Source organism: Crinia signifera, chromosome 4 (assembly GCF_055691185.1).
Source record: "Crinia signifera chromosome 4, ASM5569118v1, whole genome shotgun sequence".
Lineage (NCBI taxonomy): Eukaryota > Metazoa > Chordata > Amphibia > Anura > Myobatrachidae > Crinia > Crinia signifera.
In genome coordinates, this window is record NC_139220.1 from 316,528,022 (window position 1) to 316,551,518 (window position 23,497).

General features: G+C 46.5%; 2 protein-coding genes and 1 pseudogene across 4 annotated transcripts in view; 2 read left to right on the forward strand and 1 right to left on the reverse strand.

Annotated features, from left to right (window-relative positions):
- The window catches only part of LOC146075887 (uncharacterized), a 58,467-nt gene that overhangs the window by 25,231 nt on the left and 9,739 nt on the right, over nucleotides 1–23,497 (reverse strand). Inside the window, exon 1 of one of the 2 annotated variants that reach the window (XM_083185561.1) lies at nucleotides 111–411. The exons of the other annotated variant lie outside the window; for it this stretch is intronic. The gene's annotated coding sequence lies outside the window, so the exon portion shown is untranslated. Of the gene's footprint in view, nucleotides 1–110; nucleotides 412–23,497 lie in introns of those variants that run through there. 2 annotated transcript variants of the gene reach the window in all.
- On the forward strand, nucleotides 491–14,516 carry LOC146075877 (uncharacterized; annotated as a pseudogene). Its single transcript, XR_014473646.1, has 2 exons — nucleotides 491–612; nucleotides 8,700–14,516. The product of XR_014473646.1 is annotated as an uncharacterized LOC146075877 (transcript).
- LOC146075876 (uncharacterized) overlaps nucleotides 563–23,497 on the forward strand; it is a 107,714-nt gene continuing 84,779 nt past the window's right edge. The window contains exon 1 of the mRNA XM_083185545.1: nucleotides 563–612. The gene's annotated coding sequence lies outside the window, so the exon portion shown is untranslated. The remainder of the gene's footprint in view (nucleotides 613–23,497) is intronic.

The following is a 23,497-nucleotide window of genomic DNA, read 5'->3' on the forward strand; positions in this document are numbered from 1 at the left end:
GGGGGCAGATATTGGGTTATTACCTGCCCCCGTGCCCTCTGTCCTCCCACCCTCAGTACACATTACACGGTGCCCAGCACCAGGGTCCTCACACACACAGCGGGACTCACCTCTACCTCCCCGCCGCACTGCCCGTGATCCCGCCGCTTCCTGCACCCGGCTCCGTCCCCTGATCTGTGAGGTAATACAGCCAGGGAAGGGAATGGGCGGGGACACGTGGACGCTGGCGGTGTGCTCATGAAGTGCACGGTGTCAGCGTCATAGTGGATACACACCAGCCTATGCCTCTGAGGCCCTGCTCCTAGTCTCCCCCTGGCGGCCCCCTGTGGTCACACACTGCACGTTATAGCCACAGGGAATCACTACAGGATCCTGCAGCATCGTCACAGAACAGGAAGATCAGCGCCGCAATCCCTGCCGCACAGTAATGACCCGGTGACGTCAGCAGCAGCTCCGGCGCCCAGTCTCCTCCCCTCTGCCGCGTGTTCCCGCCCATTCCCTTCCCCAGTGCCGCGTGTCCCCTGCCCCGGCTGTATTACCTCACAGATCTGGGGACGGAGCCAGAGACAGGAAGCGGCGGGATCACGGGCAGCGCGGCGGGGAGGGAGAGAGGTGAGTCCCGCTGTGTGTGTGCGGGGGGACCCTGGTGCTGGGCACCGTGTAATGTGTACTGAGGGTGGGAGGAGACAGGACACGGGGGCGGGTAATAGCCCAATATCTGCCCCCAGACACAGCCAGCACTAGTAATAACACCGGCGCCTCATAGTGCAGTGAGCACAGACTGGCAGCGTGAGGTGAAACCACTGGAATGTTCCATCCATTGATAACTCCATCAGGAGGTCACTGCCTCGTTCCCCATAGACCCATATTGTTCCCCATATAATGGCTCTGCCAATCTCTGCTCTGGGTCATTAGGGTATTAATGGACCTCAGGAGATGATGTCTGAATTAGGGAAACCTTCATGTGGCAATGGGGATGCGGCACTCAGGTGTCCAATAAGTACACAGTAGGCAGGTGACATGCACTTAGTGTAAAATAAGTAAGATGTGCGCACACAGCAGCTCACTCAGTAACACCTATATGATGGTTCCTCCTTCCATCACCAATAAGCGCACAGTAGGCAGGTGACATGCACTTAGTGTATAATATGTAAGATGTGCGCACACAGCAGCTCGCTCAGTGACACCTATATGACTGTTCCTCCTCCCATCACCAATAAGCACACCGTAGGCAGGTGACGTGCACTTAGTCTTAGTGTAAGATGTGCGCACACAGCAGCTCGCTCAGTAACATACCTATATGACTGTTCCTCCTCCCATCACCAATAAGCACACAGTAGGCAGGTGACGTACACTTAGGGGGTTATTCTAGTTCACTCGTAAATGCACAATCACTCTAATGCAGGCATGTAAAGCCCACTGGCCGCATGTCGTCCTGGCCACCTACTTTTTCCGCATGTCGCCCTGGCCACCACAGGCTTATGTGCTGGCTGCTGATGCTGATCGTGACAAGCAGCGGTCCAGTGCCTGCGACCAAGGATCACTCAGTTGCCAGGTGCTCGTATCGCAGCAGCAGCAACAAGTGACACACCCTGCAGACACCTGCGATAAGCACTGCTGGGAACAGGCTTCAAGGGCTGCTGATTGACTTGAAGTTTCTTCTGAAGCCTGTTCCCAGCAGTGCTTTGCATGGGTGATGTCACAACGCACCAGCGCACAGGCTTAGGGTGCTTTCGTCAGGTGCTAAAGGATTGTGGATGCGGGCAGTCGGAGCGACGGAGGTGGGAAGGCATATTTGCGGCAGAAGCAAATCAGAGTGGCGGCTGAGGGTAGAGTGGCAGTGGCGCTGCCATAAAGTAAGACTGATTTTAAATGTTCATAATGCGGTTATGGTGGGGTGGGATGGCCGGTTGGGGGAGGAGGAAAGGGACAGGTTCTGCTGATCCCACCTGAATGTTTTGTCTGAAAAGTAAAAAAAAAAAAAGATAACACTCACTGACCCTCAGTGTAAGGTTGGTGGGCATAGCTTTCTTTTGTGGGGTCAAACTCATGGCCCTCCAGCTGTTGTGGAAGTACACGTCATAGCATGCCCTGCCACAGATTTTATATAATGGATTGCTAAAACTGTGACAGGGCATGCTGGGAAATGTACTTCCACAGCAGCTGGAGGGCCATGAGTTTACACCACTTGTAATTTATGGTGTGTTAGGTGTCAGCTGGAATTCCATGTGTCAGAATGTGTATTTCGGGCTCATTCCCTGTGTCAGAATGTGAATTTCGGGCTCATTCCCTGTGTCAGAATGTGAATTTCGGGCTCATTCCCTGTGTCAGAATGTGAATTTCGGGCTCATTCCCTGTGTCAGAATGTGAATTTCGGCCTCATTCCCTGTGTCAGAATGTGAATTTCGGCCACATTCCCTGTGTCAGAATGTGAATTTCGGCCACATTCCCTGTGTCAGAATGTGAATTTCGGCCACATTCCCTGTGTCAGAATGTGAATTTCGGCCACATTCCCTGTGTCAGAATGTGAATTTCGGCCACATTCCCTGTGTCAGAATGTGAATTTCGGCCACATTCCCTGTGTCAGAATGTGAATTTCGGCCACATTCCCTGTGTCAGAATGTGAATTTCGGCCACATTCCCTGTGTCAGAATGTGAATTTCGGCCACATTCCCTGTGTCAGAATGTGAATTTCGGCCACATTCCCTGTGTCAGAATGTGAATTTCGGCCACATTCCCTGTGTCAGAATGTGAATTTCGGCCACATTCCCTGTGTCAGAATGTGAATTTCGGCCACATTCCCTGTGTCAGAATGTGAATTTCGGCCACATTCCCTGTGTCAGAATGTGAATTTCGGCCACATTCCCTGTGTCAGAATGTGAATTTCGGCCACATTCCCTGTGTCAGAATGTGAATTTCGGCCACATTCCCTGTGTCAGAATGTGAATTTCGGCCACATTCCCTGTCTCAGAATGTGAATTTCGGCCACATTCCCTGTGTCAGAATGTGAATTTGAAGGCTAAATAGACACTGATATATAATATGATATAGAGGACGCGACTGTATTTATTTCCAGCTTTTGCTTGAGGTAGTGACCATGGCTTTTTATTTCTTGCGGCCCACACAAGACTTGAGCTGTGTACACAGGGGGCGATATATCGCTCAATGTCCCATTTGCATCTGGTCGCTGATGAAAAAGAAACTGCCGGGAGAGCCTGGCAGTGCTCCTGCAACCAGCGATCACTACGGGGGAAAAACGGGAGCACACACCCGTCGATATATCGCCGGTGCACATTCCCATCACTGGCAATATAGTCGCTCAGCGACCATATTGCCTACAATATTAGCAAAAATCACCCCCGTGTGTACACGCCATTAGACCTTGATTATTCGGCCCAGTTGGGATTTTGAGTTTGACATGCCTGCTCTAATGGGCAAAACCATGTGCACTGCAGGTGGGGAAGATGTAACATGTGCACAGAGTTACATTTGGGTGTATTGTTATTTCTGTGCAGGGTAACTGACTTCTTTATTTTTACACTGCAAGATCTCACTTTGAAGTAAAACCCCACCCACATCTAATTCTCTCTGCACATGTTACATCAGCCCCACCTGCAGTGCACATGGTTTTATCCATTAGAGATTGATTGGGCCTTGGCGAGTGGACTAGAATAACCCCCTTAGTGTATAATATAAGATGCGCGCACACAGCAGCTCACTCAGCAACATACCTATATGACTGTTCCTCCTCCCTTCACCAATAAGAAAACAGTAGGCAGGTGACATAGACTTGGGGGGTTGTTATAGATCTCACTTTGAAATAAAACCCCGCCCAAATCTAATTATCTCTGCACATGTTATATCTGCCCCACCTGCAGTGCACATGGTTTTGTCCATTTGAGAAGGAATTTGCCTTTGCAAGTGAACCAGAATAATCCCCCACATGTATGTCCTGGACTTCCCTCTTAAGTAATAATTGCCATCAGCTGTGGTAAAACACCTTTCTAATCAATGATCCTGCTCAATACAGGTGATAGCAATCATACATTAAGATGGATGTCCAGAAACAGAGCATTGTGTCCCTCTTGGAGAGGGTCATGTTGGGAAGTTTGCATGCCTAACGTAAGCTTAAACCAATTGGGTGTCGGATGGCCTCCCGACAGTCCGGCTTCTGATGGTCAATAGACGGGCATTAGAATTCCCAACTGGTAAAAGCCTGTCTGTTGGGATCCTGACTGGCCGGTTATTCTACCTGGTGGGGGTAGAACAGATGGAGAATAGAACCTGTGTCGAGCGCAGTGAGCATGCAAAGGGCTTTTATGCACTCACCCCACTGTCACAGTGTTGGCAGACGGGATTCCAACATTGGTGGTTGACCATCGGAAGGTATCACAACTATTGGGAGGTCATACAACACCCAAATTCATTTACCCTTACTCTATATGGCCAAACTCAAAGCTGGGAAAAGCAGGCTGATGCGGAGTTAATTGTTAGTAGTAGTAGTAAGTATACTTCTACAGTTTGTTGTAAATTCTCAGTTGAGTATGGTATTGTAGCTGCCATCCTTTGCCCTCCTCGTGGATGCTGCTGGTGGCGTCCCTCTGAAGTCCAGTCTTGTCTGGAGCTAGATCCTGGGAGACTCCATTGACCAGCCTGGCCAGTGGATAGCAGTCAGTGGGTACTTTAGCGCGACTCTCAGCCTTTAAAAAAATCAGCAGCTTCCTCCGTTTCTGATCTGACGTCAAGTACATAACCCAGAGCTCGACAAATTTGTTTAAAATCTTGGAGCCAGGATGAAAATGTAGGAGCCAGATAAACTAATAGGGACCAAAAATGTACAGACGCCATAATACCCATTACATATACCACATGCCGAAATGTAATATGTATATGTAATGGGCATTATGGCGTGTGTAAATGTAATGTAATGGAAAACTACATTTACACGCTCCATAATGCCCATTACATCAGGGCTTGACAATTTTTTTTAAATCTAGGAGCCAGCATGAAAGTGTAGGAGCCAGACAAGCTTAAGGCTGCCCATACATGGTGCGATGTGCCTGGGCGACAGAAGAGGACTGTTCGAGAGAGGGAGGAAAGAGAGAGAGGGGAGAGAAACTAGAGGCAGGGGGGTGAGTTAGGGTTGAGCGAAAGAGAGAGGGCATGCTGAAGAGAATAAGGAGAGAGGGGATGGGGGAGACATCAGGGGAGAGAGAGGGTTACAGACTGGGTGAGAGCATAGGAGAGAGAAATGGGACGGGAATAGAGCGAAAAAGAGGAAAGAGACAGCGTGGGGTAGAGGTGAGAGAGGGATGAGATGCGAGGGGAAGCTGACAGGGGTGAGGTGACAGCGCTATGGGGAAGGGGAGACATGATACAGGGTGAGATGACAGGGCGCGAATAAGTAAGGTGATGGAAGGAGAGGTGAGAGGTGTGATAAGGGGCAAGATGTAATGAGATGATGGGGTGATGTGACAGGAAGAGTGAGTGAATGGGTGGAAAGGTGAGGCAAGTCTTCTCACCAGCATCAGTGGGTCTCCTGGTCCCCAGCACCAGCTGCTGCTCGGCTACTGGTCCATTGCTTCCTCTCCCCTGGCTGCCACATTATCCCCTGCTCCCTGTGCCAGCCTCCGCTTGGCTGGGGAGAGGGGATGTGCGGGGGGTGATGTGCTGCTTCTGCACTGCTAGTAGAGGGGGGGGCGGGCAGCACTGCCCGCCGCTGTACTGGTAGGAGGGGGGTCAGCTCTGTCTGCGCCGTGGCTGTGCTATTAGCAGAGGGGGGGCAGCGCTGCCTGCGCCACGGCTTTGCTGTTTGGAAAGGGGGGGGACGGTCTGCACTGCCTTTGCTGCTGCACTGTTAGGAGGTAAAGAGGGGGTGCAAGGGGCGGCCAATGCTGGTCCATGACGAGATTCTGCTTCTGCCCAGGGTTAACGTGCTCTGCAAGATGTAAATTCTTGTGCTGTGGGTGACACTGTAGGAGCCCCCCGGCCTCGATGTCCCTGAGGCAGGCCTGCAGTAGGCTGTAGTTAAGGCCGGAGTTGTGCTATTGAAGAGGTTGGGTCTCTTCCTCCAGCCCCCGGGATTTGGCTGAGCAGCTGCTTTTTACCAGGGAAAGGAAGTCTACCTGCTCCAACAGCAGCTGGGGGTTAGTGGTGACATCGGCCGGGTGAAGTGGCTTCGCAGCCGGAGGAGGAGCTGGAGCTGCTGCGGCTCTTGGGGTGGCTGGGCTTCTGCGGCTGTGAGACCGGGATGCTGCCTGCTGGGGCTTGTGTGGGGGTAGCCAGGCTGCTGCCTGCTGGGTCTTGTGCGGGCTGCTTCGGCTGAAGTTTTGAAATAGCTACAGGCTGCAGTGGACCTGCTCTGGGTTGTCCAACGCTCTTCCCGGGTGTTAAGCGCACCTGGCCACGAGCAGATTCTGCTTCCTCCCCAAAAAATCTGGCGACCTGGCGCCAGCCCTGATGTAATTCCAAATATGCAGTTTGAGAGCATTATTGTGCATCCTGCAGTGTATGATGCTGGGGGGGAAAGGTGAGGTTAGGCTGTAATGAAGGGTTAGCTACTAGGGGAGAGATGGGGCTAGTTTTTGATGCAGGGTTAGGCACTAGGGGGAGAGATGGGGTTAGGCTTTGATGGGAAAGTTAGGCATGGGGGAGCGTTGGGGTTAGGCTCGGATGGGAGGGTTAGGCACTAGGGAAAGATGGGGTTAGACTTGCATTGTGGGTGAGGCAATAGGGGGAGAGATGGTGTTAGGCTGTGTCGGGAGGGTTAGGCACTAGGGGGAGAGATGGATTTGGGCTGGAATGGGAGTGTTAGGTGCGGAGAGATGGGGTAGGTTGGGATTTGGATGGTTAGGCCCTAGGGAGAGAGGTGGGATGGGAGGGTTAGGCACTAGGGGAAGATGGGGTTAGACTGGTATGGTGGGGGTGAGGCAATTGGGGGAGAGATGGGGTTACGCTGTGTTGGGAGGGTTAGGCACTAGGGGGAGAGATGGGGTTAGGATGGGAGAGTTTGGTAATAGGGGGAGAGATGGGGGTTAGGGTGGGATGTTTAGGCACTAGGGGGAGAGATGGGTTTAAGATTGGGAGGGTTAGGCACTAGGGGAGCGAATGGATTTCCTGGGTTGGGAGGAAATCCAATCCAAATCCAGTAGGGAGAGAGATGAGGTTAGGCTGGTTGAGGAAGGAGTGATAAGGAGCAGAGGTTGGTAATGGATGACAGTGGGTAATATGGGGGTTACGTACTAAGGGGTGGGAGGGTTATAGGCTGCGGTGGGAGAGTTAGGCACTAGGGGGAGAGACATGAGGTTAGGCTGGAATGGGAGAGTTAGGTGCTAGGGGGATAGATTGGGAGGGTTGGTCCCTAGGGAGAGAGCTGTGGATAGGCTGGGATGCAAGCTTAGGCACTAGGGCGAGAGACATGAGGTTAGGCTGTGTCCAGAGGTTTAGGCACAGGGGAGAGATGGTGTTTAGGCTATGTCGGGAAGGTTAGGCATAGGGTGAGAGATGGAGTTAGGCTGAGATGGGAGGGTTTGGTGTTAGTGGGAGAGAGGTTGAGCATTATGCTCTACTTCCGAGTCAATAATAAATTAAAGCACTTTCTCATCGCACACTTACAGTACACCTCACAAGAATGCAGATGGGGTTGGTGAAGAGATCAGGTTGCAGGTTCAGTGACACAGATGGATGCAAGGACCGTTACGTAGCTGGTATATGTTGCATCTATTGCAGGACTTGACAAATACCAGGTCGCTAGTGGCAGCGTTTCCCCACCCCCCTTTCCCTTCTAATGAAACAGCAGCAGCGCACTGAGCCCACCTGCTGGAAGTCAGTAGCAGCAGCATTCCAGGCAGCTCCCCTCGGCTCAGTCGGCGCTCTGTGTGCCGCTGCTCCACATGCAGTACCGTGTACAGGGGTGGGGAATGGTGTGGCCAGCACTGTCACATTGCAGGGGGAGGAGCAGTTCATTGGGGCGCCCGCTGGAGTGATGCCTGGTGATCCCTGTGCCCCTGGGTCATCCGCACAAAGAGGCCACTGTCTCTCCTCTAGAGGGTCATATTCTGAGGTATGCAGTGTGTTTGTACCACAGTCTATATAAGTTCTGTATATGGGTGCTGTGTATATATGGGTGTTCTGGGGAGGTGGTGCAGTGCTATGTGTGTATCAGTGTGCTGGGGGTTTCAGTGGTGCAGTGCTATGTGTGTATCAGTGTGCTGGGCCGACTCAGTGATGCAGTGCTGTGTGTATATCAGTGTACATTTTTGACGCGCATAGTTCCTCTGGCATCTGGCTCCTACACTTTCATCCTGGCTCCTAGATTTTAAAAATAATTGTCGAGCCCTGGGTTACATCACCCATGTATGTAGATAAGGGAGCCAAAAGTGCAGGATCAATAGCACTTGTTAATCTGTGGTCAGTACAGAGGGTCAGTAATGCTCAGAGGATGAGGGTTATACAATAGTCATAGAAACATTAATAGGCCGTGTGTACAATATACATATTGGTATCTGCTGTAGGAGGATAGAGGGCTCCATGCTGTGCGTCCGACTGCAAATAGTCCCAGCATTTTGTCAACATACACGAATATAAAAACAATGGTCAGCGGCCAATATTGTTGATAGAAATATATAATGTTCCATACACAATAACTCTGACATCACAGTTGAACTATGTTAACCTTTTACTTTTTATATTTCTTACAGGATGATTGTACAACATCTTCTAATATTATTAGTCCAAATCCTGCGCAAAGGGACATTGTTCTCTGATCCAGCCAGTTAGTCCTAATTTCTTCTTACACCTGGAGGATTAACCTAAGCGACTATTTTCTGGATAGGAGATTCATTTAAAATTAAATTTTTTCTTATCTTGTACGTGATGAGTCACACAGGAGAGAGACCACATGTGTGCTCTGAGTGTGACAAAGGCTTTACATTTAAATCGAAGCTTCTGGTACATCAGAGGAGTCACACAGGAGAGAAGCCATATAAATGCTCTGTATGCAGCAAATGTTTTTCCCAGAAGTCACAGCTTGTCCGACATGAGAGGAGTCACACAGGAGAGAAGCCATATAAATGTTCTGAATGCAGCAAATGTTTTCCCCAAAAGTCACATCTTGTCCTACATCAGAGGAGTCACACAGGAGAGAAGCCATATAAATGTTCTGAATGCAGCAAATGTTTTTCCCGGAAGTCACATCTTGTCCGACATCAGATGAGTCACACGGGAGAGAAACCATATAAATGTTCTGAATGCAGCAAATCTTTTTCCCAGAAGTCGGATCTTGTCCAACATCAGAGGAGTCACACAGGAGAGAAACCATATAAATGTTCTGAATGCAGCAAATGTTTTTCCCACATGTCACATCTTATTGTACATCAAAAGAGTCACACAGGAGAGAAACCATATAAATGTTCTGAATGCGGTAAATGTTTTTCCCAGATGTCACATCTTGTTGTACATCAGAGGAGTCACACAGGAGAGAAACCATATAAATGTTCTGAATGCGGCAAATGTTTTTCCAATAAATCAGATTTTGTTAGACATCAAAGGAGTCACACAGGAGAGAAACCATATAAATGTTCTGAATGCAACAAATATTATTCCCAGAAGTCACAGCTTGTCCGACATGAGAGGAGTCACACAGGAGAGAAGCCATATAAATGTTCTGAATGCAGCAAATGTTTTCCCCAAAAGTCACATCTTGTCCTACATCAGAGGAGTCACACAGGAGAGAAGCCATATAAATGTTCTGAATGCAGCAAATGTTTTTCCCGGAAGTCACATCTTGTCCTACATCAGAGAAGTCACACAGGAGAGAAGCCATATAAATGTTCTGAATGCAGCAAATCTTTTTCCCAGAAGTCGGATCTTGTCCAACATCAGAGGAGTCACACAGGAGAGAAACCATATACATGTTCTGAATGTAGCAAATGTTTTTCCCAGATGTCACATCTTATTGTACATCAAAAGAGTCACACAGGAGAGAAGCCATATAAATGTTCTGAATGCAGGAAATGTTTTTCCCAGAAGTCACAGCTTGTCCGACATGAGAGGAGTCACACAGGAGAGAAGCCATATAAATGTTCTGAATGCAGCAAATGTTTTCCCCAAAAGTCATCTCTTGTGCTACATCAGAGGAGCCACACAGGAGAGAAGCCATATAAATGTTCTGAATGCAGCAAATGTTTTTCCCAGAAGTCACAGCTTGTCCGACATGAGAGGAGTCATACAGGAGAGAAGCCATATAAATGTTCTGAATGCAGCAAATGTTTTCCCCAAAAGTCACATCTTGTCGGACATCAGAGAAGTCACACAGGAGAGAAACCATATAAATGTTCTGAATGCGGTAAATGTTTTTCCCAGAAGTCATATCTTGTCCTACATCAGAGGAGTCACACAGGAGAGAGACCATATAAATGTTCTGAATGCAGCAAATGTTATTCCCAGAAGTCACATCTTGTCCTACATCAGAGGAGTCACACAGGAGAAACAATATACATGTTCTGAATGCAGCAATTGTTTTTCCCATTCCTGGTGATGGTAATGTTATGGTCTGGGGAATGTTTTCATGTCATCCTCTGGGCCCAATCATCCATGTGGACAGCACTCAACCAGTTTGGTTATGAATCCATCCTAGCAGATAACGTACATCCATGCATGTTTGGGACACTGGGCTCTTCAGGCAAGATAATGTGACGTCACAGAGGTAGAAATGTCTGACAGTGGTTGGACAAGCACGAGTAAGACTTCTTAGTACTTCCCCAGCCCAGCCCACTAATACCCAGACTTTGAATTTGCCCCTTTCCGAGGGAATCAGAAAGACCCGGTTTGTATCCAGTACTCCAGTACAGGGTTCCAGCAGCTCCTCTGCGTACTGGAATTTCTATGACTGGCTGTGAGTTCTGGATATTGCTACAGGAACCCTGCACAGTGCCCTTTATCACCTACAGGTTTCCTATTACCTCCTCATTATTTCCATCAGGCATTTGTGTTATTGCTGTTTTACCTTCCTCTATTATATTATGTATTATATTGTCAATTAGTGCAACGAAGTCACTGGCCACCTGTTTCCCATAGTAACCAATCATAACATGTTTGACGGCATACTGATAAGAGCTGATATCAGGTTGCTATGGGTTACATCACAGCCTTGCGCTTCACACCATGGGCATCATGGCTACCTGCCAAGGCCAACCTTTTAGCAAAGATGCAATTTTTGTGGACAAAATCATGCTGCACTGCAGGTGGGGCAGGTGTAACAGGTGAAGAGAGCATTACACTTGAAATTTAAATTGCAGTGTTAGAAAAAGCAGCCAGTATTTACCCTGCACAGCAACAAAATAACTCACCCAAATCTCACGCTCTCTGTACATGTAACATCTGCCCCACCTGCAGGTCTGAACCAGGCCCCATGTCATTAACAAATTCTCAAGAAGAGCACATTGTGCACCAGGCTAATATCATAATATCATCGTAATAGTATATATGACACTGACTATATGTGTAATAACCATTGTGTCCAGCAGCTGTCCCCATACACTCATATACAAAGGGATCTGGATAAATGTGAGTAATTTTTTCCTTATTGTCAAATCATTTTGTACATTATTCTATATTTTAAAGTTATTTTGTAAGGTGTTTTCTGTCTTTATAGCTAATTCTGAAATGTAAACCAGATTCAGGACACAATGTTGTAACAGTACATTCTGCACATTACCGATGTTCTAACAGCACATTCCGCACATTACCGATTTTCTAACAGTACATTCTGCACATTACCGATGTTCCAACAGCACATTCCGCACGTTACCGATGTTCTAACAGCACATTACCGATGTTCTAACAGTACATTCTGCACATTACCGATGTTCCAACAGTACATTCTGCACATTACCGATGTTCCAACAGCACATTCCGCACATTACCAATGTTCTAACAGCACATTCCGTACATTACCGATGTTCAATACTTTGCGAACTTGCCAGATTCATAGTAAAATAGTTTTGTTGCGGATGTGGAAGATAAACTTCACTTCTAAATAATGTCCTTCATATATCTGCAAGATCTATACCAATCGATAGGGAAGACAAATGACGCATAAACACTCACGGTGTATAACCAAATGATACATGCATATACAGTTTCCATACATCAGATAGAGATAATACATACATGAGAAAAGCCTGAATCTGTATACCAACAATCCTGCTCCCCCCCACACCCCCTCCTCTTCTGGTGCCTGTCCGTACAAACATTCTTATCTTCTGAGGAATACTTTCTTATCTTGTTTGTTTACTCAGTGGGGATGCAGGTCCCAAACTCACTGGTTCAAGACAAAGAATATAGAATGTCAGCATTTATTATAATTTCTAAACTACAGTATGTGAAAGTTCACAAGATGACAACATGACTTATCTTATGATTTTTGTATTCTATAGACATTAGCAGTGAGATCTATATTAGATCAATACATATCAAACCGATGATACAGGATAACATAAATGGCATTTAAACAATAATTTTTTTTTTATAAAATCATCCCTGCTAAAGACTGATGCTAATATACTATATTAGCTATAGTTAAAGCTTACAAAACTAAATATAGATTAGTTCTTAAAATCATTTAATCAATTAATATCAATATAAATATTTTTTTTTTTTAAATATAAATACAGGGATAAAAAGCACTGAAGAGAGCATATACTAACGTAGTTCATTTAACTTCAACAGAATGTGATCAATGATTTTGTATCTCACTAAAGCTGTGTGCAATCCAAACTAAAAAGATTATAGTTGGCCACTATTAAGCTGTGGTTATAGATGGAGCCACACATCCATTGCACCAGTGCTCCTAGATGAGGGTTTGTCACACCACTTTCTCTATCATCCATATGGGATATTGGGAATTTCATCATAATGTATTGGGGAAGAGAGGTATCCGCAGGAGATAGGCACATAGAAGCTCTTTCACTGGGTGTACTGGCTCCTCCCCTCTACTTCCTCCCACATAACCAGTTGAAGAAAATGTGCCCTAAAGAAAGGGTGCTCACTGTGAAGCTCCAGTTTTTTTTCAGTTTAATTTCTTTATTATTTTGGGTCTGCTGTTTCGGCTTTATCAGCATTCCTGCATCATGGGAAACCAGGGGAAGGGTTCCGTTGCTGACCTCTCTATGTACCAAATTGACCCTGCTGCAGGACCACTGTCCTGAGAGGGTGTTTGCCACCGCTGTCGCGTAGATGTCACCCCTGGTTCAGCCCGAAAAACATCAGTGGTGAGTATGACCCGGTGTTTCCTCGGTGGGCACCCCAGTATGCGTTGCGGCAAGATGGTGGCGGCGATTGCAGCGTCCCTGCACAGCGACCACGAAGCCCTGCCACATACTGGATTTAGGTGCTGCCACTGTACCCGAAATGCAGCACTGCATTAGGGTTAATTATGCCCATTTTCCAGTATAAATATATGTGTACCACCCAGCGCTATGCATTGGGTGAAGCTTAGTCAGAGTGGGACCTGACCTCTGAGGGCACCAAACTAACAGGTTCTGCTTCTCCCTGAGCTCTGTAATCACCATTCACCTCCTGGGACACTCCTCAGCGGTGTGGGAGGAGGGAGAGTTCAGCAGTGACAGCACAGGTTTTGAGCGCTTTTAACCTGGTGAAGTTGAATTTATGTCTCTTTATTGATAGCGAGATCACATCCAGTGGAAAGTTTATTCATTTTTTGCGTCATAAAACTGTTATATCAATAATGAAAATTATTCACTGTTGGAATAAAGAGAAATCCCTATACAGATCAATAAAGGTATGATACATTCCTTCTACATAAAAGTACATAAAAATAATAAATTAGATATTCTTGATTGAAGCTTCCTATTCTCCTCTTTCTTCCATTTCCCATTTTGTAATTATATAAGGAGTATAAAGATTGAAAAATCTTCCTTATCTATTTGAAAATAAATTATAAGAATAACCTTTAAAAAGAACATCTAAGAGTCTTCCATATGTTCCTTGTTTATATCACCTGTCAAAAAGTAATTGTATATATCATTCTTTCCTTTTTTATATGCTTACCAATATGTTCTACTTTTTGTAGATATATGTAAAGCACCCCTGATGAAGTCTCATAGTGAGGTGAAACGTGTCGGGATTTTGTATACATCCACTATTTAAAGAAAATCCAAGAAACTATTGTGTGAAAAAAACTTTGTGTTTTTTAATAAATGTTTTATATTTGAGAATTGTGTCTATGAATGTTTTGAAATAAGGAAAGACAAAAAAGAAACTTGGCGATATATAACACTATTGTGGCTTTCTCCAATCTAAAGGTGGGCATACATCGAGCCGATTTGGTCCGATTTTGGCCGATTGCGATCAATCGGCCTGTTAAATCGGACCAAATCGTTTCTTCATGACATGGCGTCGGGTCGATGCGCGGTCCCATGCTTATCAGACCCAGGGGTTGGACCGGCGGGACATAAGATCCGTCGCAATCGGTGGGGCGGGCGCAGTGCTGGGGCGGGCGGCGGTGACCAGAAATGATCATCAGTGTCCACGGTGTCCAGCGCCGTAGCCGGTGGGCAGCAGCTGTGGCAATTACAACTTTAAAATAGCATGTCAAATGACTGCCCGGCTAATGATTGGCTGAGATAGAGCACTCTCAGCCAATCAGCGGCCTCCCTCTGCGGCCGCTGATTGGCTGAGAGTGCTCTATCTCAGCCAATCAAAAGCCGGAGAGTCATTTGACACATTATTTTAAAGATGTAATAGCCGCCGCTGCGGCGCCGGACAGTGAGTGTACACTGATGATTTGGTCACCGCCGCCCGCCCCAGCACTGATCTGATTAACGCTGCTGCCCCACTCCTTCCTCCCCAGCCGGCCACTCATTTGAGAGCCGCCGCTGCCCACCCCCACTGCTCCTCACCGCCCTGCAGCTCCCTGTTATTTTTTTTTTTGTTACATGTGATAAATCAAATGCGATTTATCACATGTAAAAAAATGGCACCTCAAGTCCTAAATCTTATGTGAACCTCCCGGGGAGCTGCCGGGTGGCTCGGAGGAAAATTGTGTCCGACTTGTCCTTAGGACAAGTCAGCTCTATGTATAAGGGCCTTTAGAGCTAGGTTGTTGGTGTACAGGTCCCCCTCAGTGCCTGAGTCTTACCCTCAGGTTTGTTAAGCTGCCACACATAAGCCGTAATTCACATAGTGCATTACCTGTCACATAGTGTGCCATGATGGGGGGACAACAACCTGAACCCACACACTCACAGTGATTTGTAATGTACAAAAAGTACATTACAAATCACTGTGTATGTGGGTTCAGGTTATTGTCCCACCCTCATGGTCAGGACAATAACCTGCATGTTATGCAGTGTGAAGTTTTCTCCTGCTTCTAGTTCACAAGTGACTTGTATTTACTCAGCGCTCAGTGGTGTCTCACCCCAGCTTAGTGGAAATATGCAGTCTGCCCCTCAAGAACCAGACTGGGCTAGCTCCATAAAGAGCATGCTGCAGGATGTGTCCTCTCAGCTAGCTGCAGTCACTGCTCAGACTCAGAAAGTCAGACAGGACCTATATATTCTGTCAGCCAGAGTGGATAATTTATCCCCCACTCCTGTGCACTCTTGTAAATGGGGCGCAGAGGCTATCCCTCCTGATACAGATGAGGAGCCTGAAGTGGGGGAGGATTTAGATGAGCCCTTATAGGACTCGCAGCCTGCACTTACAGGCACTGAACCACTCATTATGGCCATTAGGGATGTGTTAGACCTCCCTTTAATTGAGTCTGTAGTGGGGTATCCATTCTTTGGAGCCCAGAAAAAGCAGCCTATTGTTTATCCAGACCAGGCTGATTTGGAGGATGCATTCAAGGTGGCTTGGAAGTCCCCAGAACAACATTTTAAACTCACAAAGCGGTTTGTGTCTGCATTTCCTTTCGAGCCGGCTGGCCAAAAGGTGTGGGAGGAGCCTCCTGTTGTGGACACGTCCTTATCACTCTTATCCAAAAAGGTGGTGCTACCGGTACCAGGGTCCTCCTCTCTGAAGAACAGCTCTGGTAAAAAAAAGCTGCCCTTAAGGCTGTTTATACCGCTAGCGGCACGTGTCAGCGCCCAGTTCTGGCGAGTTGCTGGATGGCTAAGGCCGTCCACACCTGGGCCTCCCAGATACTGGAAGGTTTACAATGGGACATGACTGTGGCACAGATTTCAGAGAAACTGGGCCACATCCAGGATATGGCCAAAATGCTGTGTGATGCACAAAAAGAATTAGGTGCAATAAATGCACGCAATTCAGCCATGGCAGTCTCCGGGCGCAGAACCCTCTGGCTGCGCCACTGGGCAGCTGATGCTGATTTGATGCGTAGTGTGGAAAATCTCCCTGCCAGGGGACAAAGTTCAAGCACTCCAGATCCTGGTGAGCTATCTATTGGCTGCGGTACAAGTCTCTGTCCATCAATGCATCCGGGGCTTGGGCAAGATGGTTGCCTCTTTCGAGACAATCTCATATGGGAGGTTCCACTCCCGTGTGTTCCAGTTAGACCTCTTAAGCAAATGGTCAGGATCCCACCTCAGATGCACAGGAAGATTTTCCTGTCCATGAGATCCAGGGAATCACTAAATTGGTGGCTCCAGCCTCCAAACCTGCTGGGAGGCAGGTAAAAGTCCAGTCGGACAATGCGACGACTGTGACATTTATCGGCCACCAGGGAGGTGCGAGTAGCAAGTCCTGCATGAGGGAGGTCGCCAAGATCCTCAGTTGGGCAGAGGCTCATCTGACTGCGCTGTCGGCCATTTTCATCCCCGGGGTGGACAATTGGGAGGCGGACTTCCTGAGTCGTCACGACCTTCACCTGGTGGAATGGAGCCTAAAAGAACAAGTCTGTGCATGCATTGTGGATCGGGGGGGGGGGGGAACCCATAGATACATCTGATGGCATCCAGACTCAACAAGAAGTTGGCTCGGTAATGTTCCAGGACTAGAGATCCTCAGGCGGAGTCAGTGAACGCACTGACAACACCTTGGTGGTACGACCTGGTGTAGGTATTCCTGCCAATTCCATTACTGGCGAAGGTTCTATAAAAGATAAGAACAGACGGAGTGGAAGCAATTCTTTTAGCTCCTGACTGGCCTCGCAGAGCGTGGTACGCGGACCTTCAAACCATGTTAGCGGACGATCCATGGTGCCTCCCTCAAGAAAGAGACCTGCTCACTCATGGTCCCTGCGTCTGCCAGGCCTTAGAGCAACTACGTTTAATGGCCTGGAGGTTGAGCGGCAGATTCTAGCTCACAAAGGTTTGCATGCGTCAGTCATCTATTTTCTGTAGTCTGGTTTGGCCTACGTTTAGGTTCCTTAAAGGTACAGATTTCGGCCCTCTCCATTTTCTTTCAGAAGAAATTGGCTTCCTTGCCAGAGGTCCAGACTTTCCTGCAAGGGGTGCTGCATATTCAACCCCCCTTTGTGCCGCCTACACCTCTGTGGGAATTGGAGGTGGTCTTAGACTTCTTGCAGTCATCTTGGTTTGAACCCTTGAACTCAGTGGAGTTGAAATTCCTGACATGGAAGACAGCAGTTCTGTTAGATTTGGCTTCAGCACAGAGGGTGTCAGAGCTGGGCGCTCTGTCTTGCAAGAGCCCATGCCTTATATTCCATGAGGATAGGCTGGAGCTTAGAATGAATCTGTGGTTTCTTCCAAAGGTTGTTTCAACCTTTCATTTGAACCAACCTTTTGTGTTTCCAGCAGGTGGGCCTCACTCGGAGATCCCTGCTACGTTGGATGTGGTTCGGGCTGCAGGTTGTACATCCAGAGGATGGCTAGGCTTCGTAAAACAGATTCCCTCTTTGTGCTGTACGATGCCCAGAAAAAAAGGTCATCTGGCCTCAAAGCAATCAATTGCTCGCTGGCTTTGTACTGCTATCAAACAGGCCTATGCTGTGGCTGGCCTGCCTGGCCCTGCTACTGTTAGGGCTCATTCTAACAGGGCAGTGGGCGCATCCTGGGTGGCTACCCGGGGTGGTTTGGCACTGCAGCTATGTAGGAAAGCTATATGGTCGAGCCAACATACATTTGTCAAATTTTATAAATTTGACACCATTACCAAAGAGGACATTCAGTTTGGGAATGCGGTGCTGCAGCAATCTCTGAACGTTCCCACCCGTCCTTGAATCTTGGGTATAATTTCCATACGTTATGATGATACCATATGGATGATAGAAAAAATAGGATTTTAATACCTACCGGTAAATCCTTTTCTCGGAGTCCATATGGGATAATGGGCGCCCGCCTCAGTGCGGGATCTTGCTGCCTTATTGATCCGGAATAATGGATCCTGTTACTGTTATCTTGAATTACAGTTATACTGTTTCTTGACTTCAGTTATATTGCCAATCTTAGAGAAAAAATTAATTTAATTATGCACTGAGTATTCTCTTCGTCCTCCTGTGGTTCATATTTCCAATTTCTTTGTTATTTTGATAGCATGATATTTTCATATATTTGTGAGAATGCGGTGCTACCCCTCTCCTGTATAAAGGTTTACAATGGAAAGAAGAAGAGAAATTGAAGAATTTTTGGGGTGCACTCCGGAAATATGTCTGAAGGGCGTCCAAATGATATTTTCACAATTTCTAAAATTTAACTTTTATTGAGGCAATTTTAAAAAAGAGGTGAACTCATTACACCCTCTTCAATAAGACAATAGTAAGAATGTGCATAAAAGAGAGAAAAGAGATTGTGATTAAAACCAAGATGTGGATACTAGGTTGTGCAGTCTTATCTGCTATATTTATTATCCCATTTTTCAAGGATTCCTCTGGCTTTTAAATGTTCTCACATCCACTGATACAATACATGTATGTATTCATTTGAGACACTTTGTATTTTCTTCTTTAAACAAGGTGTCTATATTTATACAATGTATCAGTGATCTGATTGTTGTTGGTACTCCCCAGAGAAATGGCAACAAAATTTACCCTCCTATGTTGGATTAGGGCAGTGTTGTGCACTTTAATAGAATAGAGGAATGCAGTTGATTCTCTGCTATTTTTGTTGCTGCAATTATTTTCCTTGCAGATAGTGTGCAATACAGTTTTTATAGTCAATATTAGAGTTGTGTGAGTTATAACATAGACTCTTTTATTTATGCTTAATTTTTTTTTTTTTTTTTCAAAATATCTTTATTGGATTTTTTCCATAAGTAGAATACAGACATTTCCCAAACGTGAGAAATAACAGGTATGTACATACTGGTATTATAAACCATTATAAACCATGAACATGTCAAAGTGGGAAAAGTCTGTGGTAACAGGGAGTTAAGAATACATAGCATTTAGAGTCTTAAGCTGGGTACACATATATACAATCCAACCGTTTGGCCGACTGTACTCCCGTCCGACCGTCCGCAAACAACAGCCGATCACGCGCGTACACACCTGTACAATTTTACTTGCGACGTCCGATGTACTCCCGTCCAAACAGTCGCAAGAAAAAGATTGTACCACCGTACACACTCTCTCGATTTGGGCTTTTGACACGATATATATGAACAAAATTATCATAATGGGCTGGGTTAAGGGCATACCAAAACAAAGAGGCGTGAGTACAGAACCTAAACAAAAGTGACAGGGTACGCGTCTACTAAACTTCAGTATAGAAATGCCGGTCTGGTCCCGCAGTTAAATTTGAGAGGCACAAGCAGACAGACAATAGCCCTTAAAATGGCTAAGGATAATACAAGGCACAGTTACTAATATTTCAATATGCATTACATAATGTGACACACATGGATCACCAAACTTCTATAAAGCCGGGTATGCGACTAGTTAGTTTGCGGTAGTCACCCTGCCAAACTTCTATAAAGCCCGGGTATGCGAGTATAGTCAGTTTACGGTAGTCACCCTGTAGTCGCAAACTGCTATAAAGCCGGGTATGCGAGTATAGTCAGTTTGCGGTAGTCACCCTGTAGTCGCAAACTGCTATAAAGCCGGGTATGCGAGTATAGTCAGTTTGCGGTAGTCACCCTGTAGTCGCATACCCGGCTTTATAGCAGTTTGGCAGGGTGACTACCGCAAACTGACAAGTCGCATACCCGGCTTTATAGAAATAATGAACTACAATATTTCAAATGGGGATTAGTGCAGCGCTCTGCTCCTAGGTGTATGTGTGTGGGAATAAGTTGAGTGGTACAGTGTTGTTTAAAACTTTTACTTCAAAAATAATTCAGATACAATACAGTGTAGATACAAAGTATAACATATACAAAATTCATACAAATTAACGTTTCTGTGGGGATCGTAGTAAGCAAGAAGTAGCAGAATGAAAATGTCTGTCTGTCACAGAAGGCTGCGACACAGTGCTTCCTTGCTCTCTTACTACTGGGATTTCTGGGGGGCACTTTATGGGTTGGTGCTGGGTGGGTTGGGGTATCAGGGTGACAGAGTCCAGTAACGGTGCACGGTGGCGGCGTCCCGCTCGTCCGTGATAATTAGTGCGGTCCTATGCGCTTGATGGTTGACAGCGGTAACGGCAGAACATCAGCACCGGCCGAGACGCGACCAACAACAAGCGGAGAAGACACACGGGGAGAGCCGTATGAGAGAGACGAGAAGCAAGCCAGGGTGAGTAGGCGGGGGTCCTTAAGACAGGCACCGGGAAGGAAGGGGTTACCCAAGCCGCCTCCTACCCGCGCTCGCTGCCAGACATTCCACGTCCCCGACCGCGGCACAGGACTGCAAAGGCAGAGGGCTGTTAACCCGAAACCTAAGCAGCACTTCAGCCACGACGGGACACAAGGAGTGACCAGACCCACTGCCACCACTGAAAACCCGTTCGCTGCCGTACCACACCAACGAGCCCACGAACCACTAATTATCACGGACGAGCGGGACGCCGCCACCGTGCACCGTTACTGGACTCTGTCACCTTGATACCCCAACCCACCCAGCACCAACCCATAAAGTGCCCCCCAGAAATCCCAGTAGTAAGAGAGCAAGGAAGCACTGTGTCGCAGCCTTCTGTGACAGACAGACATTTTCATTCTGCTACTTCTTGCTTACTACAATCCCCACAGAAACGTTAATTTGTATGAATTTTGTATATGTTATACTTTGTATCTACACTGTATTGTATCTGAATTATTTTTGAAGTAAAAGTTTTAAACAACACTGTACCACTCAACTTATTCCCACACACATACACCTAGGAGCAGAGCGCTGCACTAATCCCCATTTGAAATATTGTAGTTCATTATTTCTATAAAGCCGGGTATGCGACTTGTCAGTTTGCGGTAGTCACCCTGCCAAACTTCTATAAAGCCGGGTATGCGACTACAGGGTGACTACCGCAAACTGACTATACTCCCATACCCGGCTTTATAGCAGTTTGCGACTACAGGGTGACTACCGTAAACTAACTATACTCCCATACCCGGCTTTATAGAAGTTTGGCAGGGTGACTACCGCAAACTGACTAGTCGCATACCCGGCTTTATAGAAGTTTGGTGCTCCGTGTGTGTCACATTATGTAATGCATATTGAAATATTAGCAACTGTGCCTTGTATTATCCTTCATTTTAAGGGATATTGTCGGTCTGCTTGTGCCTCTCAAATTCCTTTATGTTGTGACATGAGCAGCGGAGCCGCGGCTCCGTGAATTACATTAACCCTGTCACCTCCACACATGATTTATTCATGTGTGCTTTCTGAATGCAATGTACTTATTATATTGTAACTATATCTGTAGGAGAGATTATGCAGCTATGGAACGCCCACATGGGCGTTCCAGCTTTGGCAGTATAGTCGCAAGGACGGCAGCATATCGGTCGGACGTGTGTACACACTGCACTTTTGTTCCGATATGAGGCCGTCCTGTCGGATGAAAATTAAACTGCAAAGAACCATCGACCGACCGAGTATGGACGGACAAGACAGTTTTTTGCCGTTTATCGCTCGTACGGGACAGCGTACACACATATACAATTGAACGGCTGTCCGACCCAGAACGGAAGAACGGCCCGACAATTGTATATATGTGTACCCAGCTTTAGCCTGTAACAGGGTTGTAGGATACAGTAGGTTGTAAATTGGTGACAGTGTAGATATTGCATAATCTTTCAACCAAGCGGGCTTAGTGCCTTAAAGGTAAAATTTGTGACCGAATCCATTGTACATCAATAAAGAGGTGAGTAAACCTGTTTTAGGGGACGTCTGTATTTGGTGGAGGGGGGGAGAGATGAGTAAGGGGTGAGGGATGGAGAGGAAGGCCCAACGGGGCCAAAAGGGAGGAGAGAGAGGAGGGAAGAAATGGAGAAGGTTTTGAGAGAGAGGACCAATCACATTGTGGGTGTAAGGGTGAATGTATTCTTCCCGGAGGCAAGGGGGGGGGGGGGGGGGGGGGTAAAAAAATAGAATAAATAATAATAAAGGAGGGGGAGAGGGGGAGTCAGTTCTATGCATTATAACTTCACATTATTTTAGTTTTCACATCATTTCAGATGGTATCAATCATTTATGTATCTCTTGCAGTTAGGCTCTGTCAGGCCCTCCAAATCTACTGACATTTTAATACAGTATATATATATATATATATATATATATTATATATATATATACTGTACAATGCATTCTGCAACCTGTTACAAGTAGGGAGAAGCCTTAGATAGGGGGTCTGCATCTTAGTCAGAGTTCAAGTCCGGTTCGTGGATTTATTTATATCTGTGTTGGCAAGACTGTATGATCACCTGGTCTCTAGTGTGAGTTGGCCGGGGTTTTGGTCACTTATATACTAAAGGTAGCTCCAATTGGGCGCACTCTTAAGGTCCTATTTCCAGCATATCACTGAGTTGAGTCTGAGATTCTGGAGATCTTAGTTGGATAAATGGTCCCCATCTTCGAAGGAAGCCTGAAGTCAAAGAGCGGGTGTAATACAGGGAGTTGTACCTGTCGTAGGTCATGTATTTTAGCATCAATTCTTCTAGTTCGACCAGTGTGGGGGGTATGTTTGTCTATCCAGGAAGTCAATATGACTTTTTTAGCAGCAGTGAATAGTATGGAGAGGAATGGTATAAGGGATTTATGGGGCATCTGTAGGTCCCAGCTGTCAAAGTTTAGGAATAGCAGAGGGGCGGGGTGCAATTGTACTTTTAAGTTGAAAGAGTTATTTACATAATTCCAATCTTATACCAGAATTTTTTTATATTTCCACAGCTCCAGAAGCTGTGGCTGAGAGTAGCTGAGTGGAAGCCGCATTTGAGACATCTGCCCGTTTTGTCAGGGTCAAAAAGCTACGCTGCCTTTGGGATATGTACAGTATGCCCTGTGGACTAATTTAAAGTGTATTTCCTGCAGCGTGGAAGATTGGAGGACTTTCATGGAAGAGTGAAAGTGTTGGAAAATATCTGTGGATGATAATAAAGGGAAATCTTGTTTCCAAGCTGTTGTGATTTTGTCATGTGTGCTAGAAGCAGAGAGTGATTGGAGTTCAGTATAGATCAGTTTTGCTTT